The 20,582-nt window shown below is 42.7% G+C and overlaps 1 protein-coding gene across 1 annotated transcript in view; it reads left to right on the top strand.

Annotated features, from left to right (window-relative positions):
- The window catches only part of LOC126298759 (uncharacterized), a 628,974-nt gene that overhangs the window by 109,619 nt on the left and 498,773 nt on the right, over nucleotides 1-20,582 (top strand). The gene's annotated exons all lie outside the window — the stretch shown is intronic.

Here is a 20,582-nt window from a genome sequence, read left to right as displayed (position 1 = left end):
TTAATTTACGTCTATGGTCATAATCTGTTAAACAAAAAAGATTGTGACCGTAGACGTAAATTAAAGTAAACTTTATTACATATACGGGTCACTGTGTTTTTTTCGCGACGATGTCGCAGCTTGTGATTCAGATCATTTCCGGGAAACATACGTAAATCTTGATGGCCGGACGGAATTTTGTACCTCGGTTATCCCGAATGCTAATCCAGTGTTGTAATCCCTGCGCCTCCTGTACTGTTCGAATACAGTAGTAATGGTGTGCTACTTGACTCATTCACGACCATTAATTATGTACGCGTAAAGTTGTGAAACGTCATGAACAGGAACGAGCACACAACGCTAATTATTGGGAAAGCGAATGGCTGGCTACTGTTGGTTGGGAGGGTTATGGGACAGTTTACTGCACCTATAAAAGATGGGGAGTACAGGACGCGTGTGCGACCCATTCGTGAGTACTGTTCGAAGGAAAGGAGGAAGCACAGACCGAAGACTAGGGTTTAACGGTTAGGCTATGACGATGTAGAGACGGATCACAAACTCGAATTCGTGCGAGGTAGGAAGAGGAATCGGCCACGCGCTTGCTTTCATGTTGCTTCCACCAGATGCTTTTGGTGTTAAACATGTGACAAGAAGAGATCTCCACCCCCAAACGAAAGTAGTTGCTGTTATGAGGTGGGGTGCTTGCACACAGCAGCTATACAGCCTCGTCAGAGGTTCAACAGGGTCACGCAACAGCTATGGCAAAATGATAGCAACACAGATTAACAATAAATTACAATAATTTCATCAGAGAAACCTTACAGATACTTAACTGTATTATGATGATAGTGTGTGGCAACAGTACAGAGATCTCTTACACTAATCTGTCTTTAACTGTGGCATAGTCCTGGATCCAACAAGCGATAAGTAAGATCACCTGAAGCGTCCAGTTCGGCTCTTTTTGGTACGGTCCTGATGCTGTGTTAAGATACTGCCGATATTGCGTTGATACTGTCTCAGTAGAGCCGTGTGTCGGCTTATATCCACATTTTGCGGATGGATGTCCATTTCCGAATTATTTGAGTGACGTACGATGGAAGCGTGAAGCTGATTTTGCATTCAGCACCCTCTGTTGGAGGCTACCCTTAACTCACTTGCACTTGAGTACTTGGCAGTGGTCGGTGCTCTTCTTTATAAGACTGTGCTCATTATCTTACAGAGGAAACAGCAGATGATTACGGGAAACCTAAATCTGGATGCCTGCACGCGGATCCCCATCAGGTGGGATTAAAAAAATGACATCCACGCAACTCAAAGCAGCGCCCCTAGACTTGTTAAGGGTCGGTTTTGTCAATGTGACAGTGTTATGGGAGTGCTTCGTGAGCATAGGTGGGAAGTGTTGGAGGCCAGAGGCAACGCTTTTCAGGAAGTCTAGAGAAACAACATTTGCGACCGACTGCACGACGATACCACTTCTCCCAACGTTCATTGCGCGCAGTGACCGTAAGGCATGCAACGACCGTGGCTATCAAACAACGGAGATTAGCGCTCGTAAACATAAATACTGGAAATCGTTTCCCTCGCCCCGTTTGTGAGTCGAATAGGGAAGGGAATGATTAGAAATAGCACAAAGTACCCATCGCCATGCAATATGCATTTGCTACCAGAGTACGTATGTAGATGTAGCTTACGATGACATTCCTCCTTTCCTGTGCCATCCATGAATCGTGCGTGGGAAGAACATTTGTTGGTAAGCCAGATTTTCTCTGATTTTATTATCCTGTTGTGATCAGTTTGCAGTAGGTGTATGAGAGGAAGTAATACGTTGCTGACTCTTGGTAGGAATAAACGTATCTGTGAGCCAAAAAGCCTCTTACGTACCGTCTGCCGCTGGAGTTCATTGAGCGGTTCCATGTCCCTCTAATATTACCGAACAGAACAGTGACGAAATGCACTACTCTACTTGGGATCTTTTCCCTCTCCTCCATCAACCTGCTTATTAAGGCTAGCAGACTGACGAACAGTACTGAAGACTCGTTGTGACGAATGTTTTGTAAGCGACTTACTTCTTAAATGAATTATGCACCCTTAGGATTCTTCCCGGCCGCATACTCGTGCATAGTTTGCGGATTATTGTTTCCAGTGAGTGATCACCAATCGTCTAGTCTAACAGTGATGGCTCTTTCCTGCTAGTAATACGCTACATTTGTCAACGCATCTGTCACCTCACACAAATATCTGCGTATAACAGTTTGTCGGGATATGAAATGGCACCATATCACAGACAGTTGTAGGTAAAGCAGGTGGCAATCTTCGCAACATTTGTAGAGTCTTATAGAAACGCAGTCAGTCTACAATGGAGGTTGCCTACGAAATACTCATCCAATCCATCTTAGAATATTGCTGAAGTGTGTGGGAATCGTGTCAGGAAAGACTAAGAGGGGATATTGAACGTATACAGAGAAGGTTAGCACGAATGGTCACAGGTTTGTTTGATCCGTAGGTGAGTGTCACTGAGATGTTGAAGAAACTGAACTGGCAGACGCATGAAGGTAGACACAAACAATCCCGTGAAAGCCTGCTTAGTAAGTTTCAAGATCCAGCTTTAAATGATGCATCTAGGAATATACTCCAGTTCTCTATGTACGGCTCCCGTAGGCATCGATAGGACAAGATTAGACTAATTAGAGTACGCACAGAGGTGTCGAAACAATCATTCTGCCTGTTCTTTATACGTGAATGGAACTGGAAGAAGCCCTAATAACTGGTACAATAGCAAGTGGTCTCTGTAGGACACTTCAGTAGTCTGCAGAGTATGAATTTAACTGTATACGTTGAGGTCAGCTGGCAGTCCCTGCAACGCAGTTGATTCTCTGGGGGACCACCTGTGTTTCACCTGAAATTTCTGCCGTTGAAATTTACCTGTACGCACCAGCGTCATAGGGAAACAGCCTCGCGAAGCTTCCAGCGCTATCCATCGAAGTCATAAGAGTCGAAGCACGAGCTCGGATTGGGGAAGGCGGTCCACGGTAACGTCCCCAGGAATCAGCCCAGCACTGGCCACAAGCGATTCAGGGAAACCTAAATATGAATAACCGGACTGGAATCTGAAACACGGTTCTCTCGAATGGGTAGCCAGTGTTGACACCCTGCACCACCTCGATTTGTATGAAACACGGGTGCTGAGTATCAGACTAAGTCTGCTGGCAAATTCATGCTAATTTCTACTGAGGTGACTTTAGCTCTCTATAAATGTTTTAATACGACATCAAAAAGTGTGTTCCATGATTCTACAACAGACTAAAAACAGCGATAAGACCCAAATTTCTTTTTCCTTTCTCTCTTTCTTCTTTGTCACTCAATATTTATAGTTACAAGTGAGGTGTTCCAAAACGTTTGGAAAAAAAGAAGGAAAGAAGGGGAGGGGCAGTATTTGGATGTATAACAAGTTTATTTGCTCTAAACGGATCACCATTTCTTTCAGTTCATACACACATCAAAAAAGGTTTTTCATCTTCTCGGTTCCGAGAGTTCCGGAACCTGTACAGAAAATTAGAATGGAGATCAACATAAACATCATTTCCGACCTTTTTGTTGCTCATGAAAACCACACATTGCATGTTGTACCGCCCTAAAGCGAAACCTTCAGAGGTGGTGATCCAGATTGTTGTACACATCGGTACCCTCAATACAAAGTAGCACGTCCTCTTGCATTGATGCATGCCTGTATTTGTCAAGGCACACTATCCACAAGTTCAACAGTGCACTATTGGTCCAGATTATCCCACTTCTCAACGGCGATTCGGCGTAGCTCCCTCAGACTGGTTGGTGGGTCACGTCGTCCATAAACAGCCCTTTTCAATCTCTCCCAGGCACGTTCGTCAGGGTTCATGTCTGGAGAACAAGCTGACCACTCTAGTCGAGCGATGTCGTTATCATGAACGAAGTCATTCACAAGATGTGCACGATGGGCGTGCGAATTGTCGTCCATGAAGACGATATGTTTGCACTATCGGTCCGAGAATGGCATTCACGTATCGTATAACCGTTACAGCGGCTTCTATGACCACCAGCGGCGTACGTCGGCCCCACATAATGCCACCCCAAAACAGCAGTGAACCTCTACCTTGCCGCATTCGCTGGACAGTGTGTCTAAGGCGTTCAGCCTGACCAGGTTGCTTCTAAACACGTCTCCAATGATTGTCTGGTTGAAGGCATATGCGACACTCGTCAGTGAAGAGAACGTGATGCTAATCCTGAGTGGTCCATTCGGCATGTTGTTGGGCTCATGTGTACCGCGCTGCATGGTGTCGTGGTTGCAAAGATGAACCTCGGCATGGACGTCAGGAGTGAAGTTTCACATCATGCAGACTACTGCCCACAGTTTGAGTCTTAACACGACGTCCTGTGGCTGCACGAAAATCATTATTCAGCATGGTGGCATTGCTGTCAGGTTTCATCCGCGCAATAATCCGTAGGTAGCAGTGATCCACTGCAGTATAGTCCTTGGGCGGCCTGAGTGAGACATATCGTCAACAACCCGTGTCTCTCTGTATCTCCTCCATTTCCGAACAACATCGCTTTGCTTCACTCCGAGACGCCTGGACACTTCCCATGTTGAAAGCCCTTCCTGACACAAAGTAACAATGCGAACACGATCGAATCGCGATATTGACCGTCTAGGCATGGTTGAACTACAAACACGAGCTGTGTACCTCCTTCCTGGTGGAATGACTGGAACTGATCGGCTGTCGGACCCCTCCGTCTAATAGGCACTACTCATGCATGGTTGTTTACATCTTTGGGCGGGTTTAGTGAAATCTCTGAGCGCTCAAATGGACTGTGTCTGTAATACAATATTCACAGTCAATGTCTATTCAGGAGTTCTGGGAACCGGGCTGATGCAAAACTTTTTTTGATGTGTGTATAATTCACAATAAGACCGATGCAGCGATGAAACTCAATGAAATATTATTAGTGAATAAAAATATGTATCTAGCTCAAGATGAGACCTGAGTTTCTACTGTTAGTGCGTTGCGCGTTACCAATTCAAAAGTCTGCCGTAAACATAGTCACACGTTTCGAAAGTATGCAAAGCAGTTGGTGATGTTTTGCGATGGGTAAGATGCTGAACTCGTGTCCATCGCAAGAAGAGCTCAAATTTCTTCCACGACAGAATGACTTACATTTTTGTTGTGTTCACTCAAATACAACAGGCATATTCCTAGATGGTTGTTAGGTAGTCATTATAGTCATTTTTCCTTCTTTATGTTACATATGAAAACAAATAAACACCTTCCACACAAGCCTTAAGGCCCAGTGGTACCGAACGGCCGCCGTGTCATCCTCAGGCTGTAGGTGTCACCAGATACGGAGGAGCATGTGGTCAGCACACTGCTCTCCCTGTCGCTGTCAGTTTTCGAGACCGGGACCACTACTTCTCAGTCAAGTAGCTCCTGAATTGGCCTCACAGAGGCTGTGCGCACCCCACTTGCCAAGAGCACTCGGCAGACCCAGACGGCGATCAATTCAAGTGCTAGACAAGCCCGACAGCCCTTAACTTCGGTAATCTGACGGAAACGCGTGTTACCACTGTGGCGAGGTCATTAGTTTATGTTACATATATGTGTTCGTATGGTCTTCAGTCCTGAGACTGGTTTGATGCAGCTGTCCATGCTACTCTATCCTGTGCAAGCTTCTTCGTCTCCCAGTACCTACTGCAACCTACATCCTTCTGAATCTGCTTAGTGTATTCATCTCTTGGTCTCCCTCTACCATTTTTACCCTCCACGCTTCCCTCCAGTACTAAAGTGGTGATCCCTTGATGCCTCAGAACATGTTCTACCAACCGACCCCATCTTCTAGTCAAGTTGTGCCACAGACTTCTCTTCTCCCCAATCCTATTCAATACCTCCTCATTAGTTATGTGATCTACCCATCTAATCTTCAGCATTCTTCTGTAGCACCACATATCGAAAGCTTCTATTCTCTTCTTGTCCAAACTATTTATCGTCCATGTTTCACTTCCATACATCGCTACACTCCATACAAATACTTTCAGAAACGACTTCTGACACTTAAATCTATACTTGATGTTATCAAATTTCTCTTCTCCATAAACGCTTTCCTTGCCATTGCCAGTCTACATTTTATATCCTCTCTGCTTCGACCATCACAGTTATTTTGCTCCCCAAATAGCAAAACTCCTTTATTACTTTAAGTGTCTCATTCCCTAATCTAATTCCCTCAGCATCACACGACTTAATTAGACTACATTCCATTATCCTCGTTTTGCTTTTGTTGATGTTCATCTTACAGCGTCCTTTCAAGACACTGTCCATTCCGTTCAACTGCCCTTCCAAGTCCTTTGCTGTCTCTGACAGAATTACAATGTCATCGGCGAACCTCAAAGTTTTTATTTCATCTCCATGGATTTTAATACCTACTCCGAACTTTTCTTTTGTTTCCTTTACTGCTTGCTCAATACACAGATTGAATAGCATCGGGGAGAGGCTACATCCCTGTTTCACTCCCTTCCCTTTCATGTCCGTCGTATGGTCAGTATTGCCTCACGTGTTCCAACATTTCTACGGAATCCAAACTGATCTTCCCCGAGGTCGGCTTCTACCAGTTTTTCCATTCGTCTGTAAATAATTCTCGTTAGTATTTTGCAGCTGTGACTTATTAAACTGATAGTTTTCACATCTGTCAACGCCTGCTTTCTTTGGGATTGGAATTATTATATTCTTCTTGAAGTCTGAGGGAATTTCGCCTGTCTCGTACATCTTGCTCACCAGATGGTAGAGTTTTGTCAGGACTGGTTCTCCCAAGGCTGTCAGTAGTTCTAATGGAATGTTGTCTACTCCCGGGGCCTTATTACATATATAGCACATAATATTTCTTTTCCTGTTCATCCGGTTGTTCACATGAATGATGGTGACCTTGTGTGCTTTTTCGTAATCTAAGTACAGTTTTCAACGTATGAAGCTCCAAAAAAGGAAAGTGATCAGGTAGCGTTTATTTTCAGTTTGGACCTAAGACAATAAGACAGGGAATTTCTCTACGAGAGCATTTCAAAACGTGAAGCAGCGTTCCCACCAGACCCGACGCACTGCGCAACTCCACGCCGCGCGCAAACGCACGGCGCACAGTAGCGAAGAAGTGCGCTGAGCAGCGCAGAGCTTCGCAGGATGTAGAAGAGTGTTCATAGGTGCACAACGAAGTTCCGGTGTGCGCGCAGGCTCTTCAATAACTATGGAAAACTGGAAACGCCGTCAAAACAGAGATGCGCACGAACGAATCATTTCCTTCCATGTACCAACACGAGGTTTGCTTTGCACAGTGAATATTGGAGAGATGCATTTTGAACATTACAGCGCGATACAGAAAAAAAAGTCAAATGTGTCAGGGGAAACACAGATTGAAGTCGAAGACATAACTATAATGGAAATGAAATTTAGATGGACACGACAGGCAGTCAGGCGAATTAACAGTTGACGGACCAGTGAAAGTCTTTTCTGGATTCTAAGAAATAAGAGAAGACAGAAACGCTGGGCTAACTGAAACTAGGCCATCTTTGTTACCTCAAAGTTTACAAAGTGTGATGGTGTATGTGGTGTAACGCAATATGGAAAGGAGCTTGTGATCACAGGAGATATTGCCATAGGTTTCTCGTAAGTCGTAACGCAACACACACACACAAATCCACCTGATGATGGAGTTTTAACCTTCGAAACACGTTGTGGAATAAATAAACACTGACTGGCAACAGTTAACTTGTTGTGCCATTCGCTATCAGTAACAGTCACAGTAAATCCCAATCAAAAATTTCACTTTTAAAATAGGCCGATGACACAGTAAAATACACAAAACGAATATGATGCGTCCCGTTGAAGACTGTAAAGCACAAAGAAGTTAGGAATAATCATCATTCAACAGAGGATGGCAAATGGCTGATCATGATGATGACAATGATGATGATGATGAAGGAGAGTTAAATGAATTCGACTCTCGTAATTTCCCTAGATGGTATCACGAGAACATCGTAGCCTTTCTTTCAAAGGTACCCATAAAGTTACCTGAGTGTCTCTGTTTCACTTGTATAGGGCCATATTGATCTGTGTCTAAATTCCTTCAACGTGTTTTTTTCAGGCCAAGTTAACAAAGTACGTGTCCGAAATACGAAAGGAACACATAAGAACAGATTCTACTGGAGCTTGGATGTGATTTCTTATCGGACGAATTTCACCTTTTCCAAATCTGAGTCTTCCACTCATGTTCCGTGCTACTCATTTCACTTTTTGGCCCCGTCCCATGTAACTCTGCTGTGTTGCAAGTTATTTTTTAAGTGATATGAAGACAGGATGGTGTACTAACTTTCGTTCCTATCTCTAGCGCACACTTTGTTGTGGAGTTTGCGTAACTAGCAACTGCAGGACAACTAGGTACGGCGAAGATTCGCTTAACCTTGTTTATATAATTAAATGACACCCCCTTCCCCTCCCTAGAACAAATTATTTATATTGCAATCACGAGCATGTTCCTTGTCCACTCTGTATAATATGTGACTAAGGTCTCATTCGTTTCAGATCACTGTTTCAGAAAGGTTTCTTTTTCTACAGGAATATTTTCCTGAAAAATTAAAATGGGGTTTCGCACGACTATCAGAGCCCTAGAACCTTTCTTCGGGGATCACTTACCTAGCGACTGGGATGGACGTGAAACGCTTCTGCTTGTGTTACTTTGTATACGCTCTCACGTTAAGCCTGTTAAAATTAACCCTAGGACGAAATGATACGTCAGAGAACTGATTACAAACATACATAGAGAGTGACCTAAAATCAAACATCTCTCTCTGTAGCCTAGGGTTTTAATTTTTGAGAAACATCTATTTCTACACACTCTATGCGTCAGAATCAGAGACTTGGTTTTACCATTACTCAGTTTTTTCTTAAATTTACAAGTCAACTTCACTGTTCAGCTAGTGTTTGTAAATAAAACAAAAACGTATCACGTTCACTTAATACACATCCAAGAAAATTTGACGCAGAGAAATGATGCACCCAAGTGCTAATTGTTTGGCGAGGGGTGCAGTTAAAAAAAAATTCCTGTGGTTACGCCAGTGTCGATGTTATTGTTATTTATGAAAGCTCTCAGGCACCCGTTAGCTATAAAACCGCGGAATTATACCGCGATTACCGCTACAGATCGGGTGTCACTAATAAATTACGACATATAATTCGTTGCGTGTCGTTGCTAGAAAACAAATCAGCCAAATGAACAAAACAGAGGCATGACTGGTTATTTAAAATATGCTAACTTTATTGAAAACTGGTCGGAAATATTTCAAATGACAACGTACAGAATTTCATAGTACAAAAATAATTCCCTGTTTTATCAACTTCTACAATTAGTTAGTGCCAGTGTTGAAATCATATGGACGTTTCAGGAAACACTATCATAATTCAGTACACGGAAGTTTGAATTTCCTCTGCGTTTGTAGCCAAAGTATTTGCTTCGATAATGGGATGTACGGAAATGAGACCGCAGTTTTACTCGGTAAATACAAATCAATACCCAACTGTTAGTTGTGTAGATTGCCTAACCGAAGACTTGACCCAGTAATCACTGGCTCTCTTCTGCCACCAAACCATTCTTTTCTTATCTGTGTAGATCTACGTAATACTCACGCACTGGGGCTCGCAGGTATGCGCATAGCGGTTTGCTTCCCTCTACACTCTCCACAGAGAGCAGTGTAAGCATCACGTACTGCGTTATCTCGATGGCGCTAGTTTCCGTGGAGATTGACGTAAATTTCCAGTTCCAGGAGGCGCATCATTCAAACGGCTCAAAAGCAGCACAAAATACCCATATTCAATATATTTTTGTTAAACTTGGTCGTTTCAACTTACTTATTTTTTAATTATTGCGACTGCAATTCAAATATTACTCGTCTTCAGGAAATATCAAATGCAGCTATTGATACCGGCATAAATACCCTCGCTAATCCAAAAATCAAACGAGTACGAACGGTCTCTCAGTCATACTGTGCACGAACAAACACAAAACCGCAAGAAAACCACTACAATAACATATTCCTCATTTTCATCTGGTTCCGCTTGCCTGCGTGCATATTTTTTATTTTAAATTTCGCGAAGAAAAGACTGGAAATTGCGATCGCAATAAATTAAAATAATTTTATACAGTCGTAATTTGGGACGACCGTCTTTAATAATTACATGAAACCTGTTGATCCATTCCACATGAAGATTACTTATTTTTAATCCTCAATTTCTTATAATACTAAGAAGAAAGTTACATCATAGATTTTTTATACAGATACACTATTCTATCATAAAAATTCCACGACTCTATTTGAAGAATAAAGTTGATATCTGTATGTCCGTGATTGATGAAGATGGAAAAAAAGCATTGGACTCTCTTAATGAACTGTTCGTTGCTGTTTGTTTGGGCGGCAAGACAAAACAAATGTCTTCAACGAATAAAACGTTCCATGAGGTGAAAAATTTTGGCTCATCCTATATGTACGTATACCCAGTCTATCAGAACGCCCACGTGTCTTGATGAAGTGCTCTAGTATACAGGTGACAGCAAGCACTTTATGTAGGAAATGAGAAGCCTTTTCAAGTGTAATTCTTTCTGTGTGTGAGTGCGCACCATTTTCAAAGCAAGAGCTGTGTTTTACCTCCGAATGACCGACATCCAGCGACGGCATTCAAGAGCATCCTGACGTCACAGCTGGCCCGACTCACCGTAAATGTCCCCATTTAAGCAATCAGTGGCGGACTAGAATCCGGGCGCATCGATGTTAATGTGAGCACAGGCCCGCTAATGGCTGCTGTTTAATCGCAGTGGCTCCGGACGAGAGTATCCGCAGTGGCCACTTTTTGCATCTCACTGCGGGTGGAAACAACTTCTGCACCGAACATTCGGAATTCTTTTACTTAATTCGCACCCTGCTACCAGTATAATGTAACTTTCAAAGTTTGTTTGCAGCCTCCCCTCTTTTATTAAGAGATCTTTCTTTGTAGTTTTTGTCACCGCGCGGAGAAGAAATGCTCCAAACTGCACCTGAAGCCCAGAAGTTCGCTTCTCATTTTATAGTCTTTATTACTGCTGCCAATCACGAACTCGCAGTTTGTAATCTACAGAGTTTTAAGATTTCTGCTACCTGAACTTCCGAACTGCAGTAATGTAACGAGACTTGTCGAGGAAGATGAATCGATGTGAGCCACAGCTCCGTTCGTCGCGAATTTCTTTGTTAGGCCTAAACTTTCTCTCAGCAACGAGGGAATTACAGCTAGTACGCTTACTCATATTTTATGAGTAACGAGAAGGATTTCTTTATACTTCTGCATAAAAAACTTCACTATCAGTAGAATGGACAGCGGGAAAAATCTCATCGACGTTTGCCTTTTCTTATTCGATATAAAATCCGCTAAATACAGTCCCTAGCTGGTTTACGTCAAGTTGCTTTCCTGATGTTTTTTAAAAGTCGATAATATATGTAGCTAAAAGCAGTCCTGGCTCTTTCAGGGCACTGGTGCCATATGACATTAAAATTTAAGAACAACTCTTTGCCTGGCAGAATGACTCTTTGACTGTGCGCTTTCTGAACCTTCTTATAAGATTAAAACTGTGTGTGGGGTCGGGACTCGAACCTGGTACGTCGCCTGCCGTGGGCAGCGTTCTCGCCGACTGAGCTATCCAGCCACGACCCGTGACACATCCTGACATCTGCCTAAGCTTTGACGATAATATCACTAAATCCTACGACGAGAAATCCAAAAAAGACTATCGAGTGACCGTGATGGCAGAGGTAGTGGGCCATTTGAACCAGTGCAGCGATGGGGATACGTGGCGTCCAAACTAATTCGATATTTGTTCGGAAAACAGCGCAGGTGCACAACAACGATGGTGACATGCATTTTCGCATAGATGTATGAACATCCACCAGCAATTCGGCATATCCCCTTTCAGGAAGAAACCTTCCGTGTAGCGGTTTGAACGAAGAAATAAGATGCACGATGCAACAGCAGTATCCTCTCACTCACTGTAAGAGAATTATTCATGTGAATGCATAGAACGCAGAGTATCATATGTGCACACATATATTAGCTCTTACGTTTCAAAAGGCCGCTCTAGACTAATATGGCTTCACCTGTCTGGCAGTCATTACTCTATTGGCAATAGCTCTCATGCTTGTGGATGGGTGTACCTCAATAATATGTTCTTGCTGGATACGAGGGTTGGTGTGTGCCCCACATAATGTCTGCTGCCACAGAAAATTACACGTTGGAGACGCTGTAGACTTATGCACGTCCTTGAACGGCTGCCGACGGTGAATCTTCATACATATTAGTACATTTGTCGAGCGGTCTGTCCGTTTCAAATTAATATTTGTCAGCCCAATATACGTGCAGCAATGCCTACTGGTGAATCTCCTAGTTTTACAATCGTAAAAAATTGTTTAATGTGTGTGCGATTCGGAAATGTAGCTTGCAATTACTGAAGACAGTGCCACAGACTGATTAGAATCTCGTACACTCAGACCATCTATATAACCTTAATTTAAAATAAAATCCAGCCTATGATAGAGATGTAATCCTGCGACAGACGTTATGGAAAGATAAAGTATTAAAAACTGCAACATACAGTATCAGTGGTCGACAGTAGCATTAATTTTATATTTTCTTGTGAATCAGCTTTCTGCTTTCTAGGCCAACATCAGACAACTTGAGGCGGCATAGACAGCCCATCTCAACACCAGCGAGAGCTTCTAGCTATACAAAGACTTTCATTTACATAGATATGTGACAATTTGAAGATTTATATATCCATACGAAAAACAAACTGGAGTACTCCAATTTAAGATGAGTATAAAACAATAAATATTATGTTATGATATACTGAATGTTTTGGGCTCTAAAGATACGACTACAAATCCCTAAACCTCCTGAAGACTGACCTAAATATATTGTACTACAGAACGTACACAGATATTAGTTCAAGATTGTAAACTAAACATAAACTGATAAACTGCCATAATGATATTGATAAAAACATTAAGCATTTATGTGCAAATAAACCTTATTCTACATTGTATTCAAAGACTTAAAGTATAGGAATATATGCAGGATGTCCCAGAAACTTCGAGAAGTTGTAGAGTGTGTCTTGAGGAGCATATCAAGGATAGGAACCTGTTTCCAGAAACGTTATCCAGTGACACTCCAGAGCCTAGAAGCTATAGGCGCCAGCGCCTGCCACTAGGCCACCCCTTTGGCAGCAAATGTGACATTGTAAACTGACAGACCATAGGCGGAACGTCACGCAATGTTGTTTGTTATTCTGTGATCACGACTGATTGCCACGATCGCCAGTAGAGAAGATGGAGCTAGGTGCTGCGTAGAAAGGCCCTATCTCCTATGAATGTGATGCTCTGTTGTCCCAGTGGATAATGGTTCCGGACACAGGTTTCCGTCTACAGTTTATTTTTGTGCTGTATAGCGAAAAACACTGGAGATTTTAGAGGGTTCCAGAAGAAAAATAATCTCCATATGAAAACCTGTGTCCAAAACCATCATCAACTAAGAAAAGGGCATGTTCTCATTCATAGGGGACAAGGTCTTTCTACGGAGCAGCTATATCTATTTTCTCCACTGGCGATCGTGGCAATAGTCGCTGTCATTGAATAACAGATAACATGCGAGACGTTCCGCCTACATTCCGTCAGCGTATAAAGTCACGTTTGCTGCGGGAGCAATGACCTAATGGCTGGAGCCGACGTTTACAACTTCGACGTTCTGTAGCGTCGTCGGTTGATGTTACCATACACGGGTTCTTAACCTCGCTTTGTTCCGCATGACAAAATCTACAACCACTCGAAGTTTGTCGCAACATTTCTCGGACACCCTGTATATCAAAACAGTACAGGAAGTGAATACTGGCTAAGATTACAATCGTACATGGAGAAAAGTGCGTAAATCGACTAATGCGATGAGCAGGAAAAAAAGGGAGGGAGGGGCAGACAGGAGGAAGAAGAAAATTCAATATGTAAATTGCGGTGCAGTTACACAATTTACAACAAGCATCTCATCTTATAGTGAGAACAATGACAACCAGAATTTACAGTAATGTTAGTTTTATGCATTTACTTGATCTGTGGGGAGAACATCGCATATGATAACATAAGACTAAAGATACAAATAACTCTCCTAAACCTCGATAAGATATGGAAAACTACCTGGGTTGGATAAACACTGTGAGGAAAACTGATTCTAACAATGGCTATCGAAGGTGCAGTGGAAGGAAAAAAAATACTGGATAAAGTGGAAGGAGGAAGATACCAGATTAATAAGCAGATGGCCTGGAACAGGATCAAATGGAGATAGAAACTGGCCCGCCTCTGTGGCCGTGTGGTTTTAGGCGCTTCAGCCCGGAACCGCGGTGCTGCTAAGGTTGCAGGTTCGAATCCTCTCTCGGGCATGGATGTGTGTGATGCCCTTAGGTTAGTTAGATTTAAGTAGTGGTAAGTCTAGGGGATTGATGACCTCAGATGTTAAGTTCCATAGTGCTTAGAGCCATTTGAAATAGAAATAGTGTCAAGAACATGCCAATAGGTGAACAGCTTATAATGACGATGACGGCTCTGTTATTTATATGGAGCGATCAGAAAGTCTCTTTTCGAAGGCCGTACATTCCAAAATCGGTATGCCAATCAGGTAAAGTCGCCATGAGCACCGAGTCAGTGAACTCACCGACGCACCAAGTTGGAGATAACCGTTTGGTAAAACACCGGTCCTGCTGCGTGAAGAAGTCCGTAACTGCCTGGTGCACATTCTCGTCCGACACTAATCGTCGACCCTTCGATGCCTTATTTTAAGGGACTGGGAGAGTAGTAACAACATGTGGTGTGATCAGGAAGTGTGCTCAAGCGTCGCCCACTTAAGTTGGCATAACATATGCGTTACATTTGCGATATGGGGATGTGCGCTGTCTGGAAGCAGCAGCGCCCCTTGGGAACTTGGGGCACAATTCCGAAAGGGTGGTATTCGACAGACATGCTGACCCATATACGTTCTTCATTCTCCGATGGATGTCTATCGGTGTTTGCCCTTCGGCAGCCAAGAAAAGAATAACAGCATGTCGGTTCTGTTTGGTAGCATTTGGTAATAACGTAGCCATGGTTCTCATTTCGGCATTTACTGCACAAATGTCAGAAAGAACGCCACGCTAATTCCTTGTGTACATGTCGGTGCTTGTATACCCGCATCGGAGTCGCGCTACGTTGCATATACGCTGCAGCAACGCCTTTAAACAGAAACGTTTCCTTATCGACCCTTATACGTCGCGGGACCGCTCTCAGTTCCTACACACATCGTCGACACACTGCAGCTATCCCTGAATTTTGCATATTTTCCTAAATGAGAACTTTACATATTCATCCGTAGTTGTTCAGCCGGATTAGGAATGGGTGGAAATGGTACCGGTACACAGAATACTCTCAGGTAAGATAGCTTGCGGCGTGTAGACATCGATGTCGCGGAATATAATGATGGACACAGAATTCGCTTTAAGCAGAACTCGTCAGTTGCATCAGTATTACACATCAAAACTCCGGGGAAATGCAAATGATCAAAGGGTGCGTCACAGCGGCTTCACAGCGAAACCTGATAGCGAGGGCGCTCGTTGTTAATGCCTGGTCGTACCCCAGGCTACAGAGTGGGAGCTGGCTGTATATTGAAGATAATCAGTTATCAATACGTCCCGATACCCTTAATACAGTGGCTTAGCAGCAGTTAGGCACGTCGGACGGAAGCGGTTCCTTTTTCCTTGCGGCTTTTCTGGCACGAGTTCTCGGACTATAGGGTAAATATTAATCACTCAATAACTGTTGTTGTTGGTTTTCCTGATGCGTGGTTTCTTTTAAATTATTTGGTTTAGTTTATCGTCTAGGAGACAATCAACGCATTTGTCGCAGCACCCTATTGATCTTCGTGATATTGTTCAGTACTTCTATACAAAAATGCTGCCAGGATTTAAATTTACAGCTCTCTTGAGTTTTCGTTTTTGAAATAAATATAATTTATTGGTCCCTTCTGTGGATGAATTATCACAACGGCAGAACTAATACTTCCTAATTTCACAGATCAGATCAACGCACCACATTCTGGCAAACTACTAAAATTAATATAAGTACAACCGTTTGGTTTCAAGCTTAAAAGTTCTACAGTAACTAAATTGCATGAATTTATTCTAGCTACAGCCCACGCTAACGTTTCAGTTGTAACTTCAGCTCTTTCCAACACCTGAACACTCGCCAACACGCTGAAATTTACAAGCCCAAGTCAACGTTTCCAGAAAATGTTCAAAGTTTCGCTACCGACGCTCCAGAATTTCACAATTCCCGACACATTAGGTCGTGGCTTATTCGCCGCTCATAGATACTAACGACTGCTCTGCTCCAGCTCTCGAGATCGACTCTCGAGGCCAAAGATGGCCGCCTACTATTTAAGTCCTTGGTACGTTGTTGTGAACATTCTCGTAAAACATATCAAACTGGACTGAAATTTTCTCAGCTTCCCATAATGATTTAGTTGTTTGTTGAGTCTTTCAGTTGTATCATAAATTGCAGTTTGCTCAGTGCTAAAGTTCATTTACGATATTATGCTGTTTAAAAATTGTAAACATACAGAAGTTAATATGTTTACAAATTACTGCCTTAACCTGATTAATTACGCTGTCTTTACTTTTATAAATCTTAGTTTTATTTTGTGAGAAAGTGACGTTTCTAAGGCTCAGAATATATATCTGGCGTACGCTTAAAGTTCAAATGATATAATCCTTAAAAAAGTTTCACTGGTATTTTCTGATAGCTTTCCTCGAGCTCTTTTAATTGGCACATACGAGTTACAGGATAGTTACAATTAACCTTTCGCTACTTCAGAGGGTATCCATGAGACACGAGTGGTCATAGGACAATGAAAATTTGTGGTGACGTTTGTAAGTACACACGGAGAGAAATAACGAATAAACCATTGAAAGAAACACATTTTAGTTACCACGCCAGAGGTAATGTTTGTTAATTGCGTATCACGTTTACGTTTCTGGTTACAAACGTTACTCAGTGTGACCATTATCTGCATTCACAATTGTTCGCAGCATTTTTCGAATAGCGGACCAGCTGCCTTGACGCGCTCGTGCACTACTTGAAAATCGCGCATTGTATTCAGTAGTCTCAGCCATTACAACCGTAACTTCTTCAACAATTTATCGTCGGTTTCACCCAGAAGCAATTCTCAAATTGCCAGTTAATTCGAACTTCCGTACCATGTCCAACCGTAGGTGCGGAGCGGGGACCTCCCCGTATTCCTTTAATGCGTCGATACTAGCGAAGAGCAACAGCACTATTACTGTTGTTTTAATAAAAACAGCTTTAAGAGAAAGCCTTGCTCGTCTTGTCCAGAGCCATGTTGACTGTCTGCAAGTGCAATGTGTAATGGACACTTCTGCTTGTGTTTGAGCTCTACGTCACAGTACCAATACCGGCGACTAGCGGCAAATCATGATACTAACACTGCTAATAACGCAAATCCTGCAGCGCACAGTCTGAACGTCATTACTATAACGTTGGGTACCCATACCGTAAACAGTTTTCCATCTACAATGATTCCAATGGCTCTGAGCACTATGGGACTTAACATCTGTGGTCATCAGTCCCCTAGAACTTAGAACTATTTAAACCTAACTAACCTAAGGACATCACACACATCCATGCCCGAGGCAGGATTCGAACCTGCGACCGTAGCAGTCACGCGGTTCCGAACTGAGCGCCTAGAACCGCTAGACCACCGCGGCCGGCGCTGAAGTACCGAAAGTTTAATTATAACCACTCTGTAGTTCATCAAAATCGCTAAATACATTGGAAAGGTATTAAGTTTTGGAGTTAATATTGTTTTCAAAATTCAGATAATAATAAACTAGTGGTCTAATTGAGCACACGTTTCCGTGCATACACATGTCTTATATTTTCCTCTCTGGAGATCTGTCCATTTATTTTACAGCTGTCTTGGATCACATTTTACAGAATGATGGTCTATTTGGTCAGTATAGCAGCTTTTTATTTCCGCTATGGCCGACAACTCTTTCATATTTCTTTCCAGTGACCGAGCACCACCGAGATTTTTCGTCTCATGTCCCAGACCAACAGTTCATTTGCTGCCCTCCTGCCCTCATAAAACTGTATCCGCCACTCACGAAGACGGAACTGTGTCGCCTGCTCAGCTAACAAAGGGACCATCAGACCTGTTAATAACGGATTTCGATAAGTCTTAGGTATGTTGTAGACTAGAGGAACCTGTCCTGAGCACCTGGCTAGCAGCTTTTAGTGCGACGACCTCCAGTTTTCGAGAAAATCGATGTTGAAGTTTTTATCTGTACCTTCTATATCCTTAATGTTAGTCATATGCCGACCAGTTGAGTATAGCGCAGCGGCTAAGATTTGCGGCTACCGCACTGGCAGTCCGCGTTCAAATCCAGCCCGCCCACGTTTTCCAGTTTCATCCTACAAAGTCATTCAATAGTAGATGTCACGCAAAATGATTCAAAATAGTCATTTTCGCCGTAGTAATTTCATTAATAAATCAGTCATTACAGAAAACGTTTCCGTTTGTTACAGAATAGCTTACAGAGCCCACTTACTCGTTACCGCATGCACAACTTGCTGTGATAAAACAGAATTCTGCATGGCATTTGTCGCAGAATCAATCGAATCACAAAGTTATAGAGCACCACGCACGTTTAATGGGAACTACTGTCGTGAGGGCACACGGATTTTCATTGCTGTGAAAACAAGTGCACCAAATTGATGGAGAATTAAAGAACGTATTTTTATAGGATTTTCCCTCGAAACGATTTCTCTGTTAGTCTTTATCAAGTCGAGAGCCTGCAGCTAGCAAAAGTGGAGTAAATAGGTGCGAGATCAATTTTGCGCTGCAGGGGTATGCTTCTCTTTCATCTCCAGAGATTTGATAATAAGGCCTCTGATGAGTCTGCCGTCTCCACAAATCAAAACGATAAAGAAATTTTCCTTGTTCCCATATACGGAAGAATGACAGTCAAAAAAATGTTCGCACAGCACTTTCGTGAACTTTACTGATTTCGTGTAGGTCACAATTACATGTTTAATTTATGAATCAACTTGTCAACTCTCTTTTGAACTTTTGAACAATCTGACCAAATTCCCGAATGGTTGTTCCATACATAAAAAACTAAAGGGATTCTCTCCCCTGATGCAGTTACTGTATAATCTGCTGTGAAGGAATGCCTAATCTTGTTCAACTCTTTTTTTCCCCACAGGAACAGCTTTCGCTCCTTGTCCTGCAAGGGATCTATCGTACGTCTGTTAGTACTTGCAGCCGGTTTGATCAGTATTAATTTCATTATTGAGGCCTAAATTATGGATGAGTGCTTTCGTCTGTATCTGCAACTCTTCTGCAACTGCTAATACTTCGTCCATTGTTGCAATCTCTCGGGAGCTGTCCAAATATTTGGACTTCGAACTACAAACGGAAAACACGTTGGAAGAAAGTGTGCTGTAGTGATTGATTTATTAATGAAAGTACTGTGGCAGAAATGACTACTTTTGAATATTTTTGCGTGACACATACTATTTAGTGATACTCTGTGCGATTAATTTAGAAAAAGAAGAAAATACGAGTACATGGGCAAGATTTGAACACATTCCTCCAGTATGGTAGCCTTTAACCGTAACCGCTGCGCTGCGCTAGCGTGGTCAGAATATAACTAATGTTGTGGATATAGGAGGTACGCAAAACTCTTCAACATCAGTTTCCTGGAAACCAGGCTCCGTCGCGCGACAAGCTGCTAGGCACATACTCAGGACAGGTCTGTCTACAAAATGCTTCAGGCTCATCCAAATCCATGATTAACGGGTTTGATAGCCCTATTAAGTGACTCAACACTGCCGCCATCTACTGGCGAATGCTGTGACTCTCGCGCCGAGTCCAGCCTAGCACAGCCAGCCCGCCCTCTCAACTGTCAGATACATCGCGCGCTCTGTCGCACCTCCTTCTTCTGTCACAAAAAGACGCGCGCACACAGCCGCGTCTGTTTTTTTAAAGTTTTGACGTTCAGCTGTATCTGGCTGGATCCTCACAGTTCTTCGTCCATCTAGTGGACATCGGCACGCGAGGTTTGAAGCTTATAGTTTTTACAGACTAAGTTCTAGCATATTTAGACTGTATTTTCCAGTCGAAAGCATCGAGCACACATTTAAATAATTTTATTTCCGTTTATGTAGGAGACACACACTAAAGTTACGTTTAAAATCAACATGTTACTCAGGGTGAGACTGGAACTCTTAACCTCAACCAGAAATGAAGTATATTGTTAGAAAGAAGGATGATTCATATAACAGATACGTTTTTCGTCTTACTGGCGTTCACTACTGTCATAATCAGAGTCCTCATTCAGTACGCTCTTATTTCAGACGAGTTTCCTCATGCTCCGTATCAGATAATTATATATTTTATCCCGCATCCTTATGTCTAAAGATGGAACCA

The sequence above is a fragment of the Schistocerca gregaria genome, chromosome X (genome assembly GCF_023897955.1).
Source record: "Schistocerca gregaria isolate iqSchGreg1 chromosome X, iqSchGreg1.2, whole genome shotgun sequence".
NCBI classification, from domain to species: Eukaryota; Metazoa; Arthropoda; class Insecta; order Orthoptera; family Acrididae; genus Schistocerca; species Schistocerca gregaria.
This window is presented reverse-complemented; position numbering and strand designations above follow the sequence as displayed.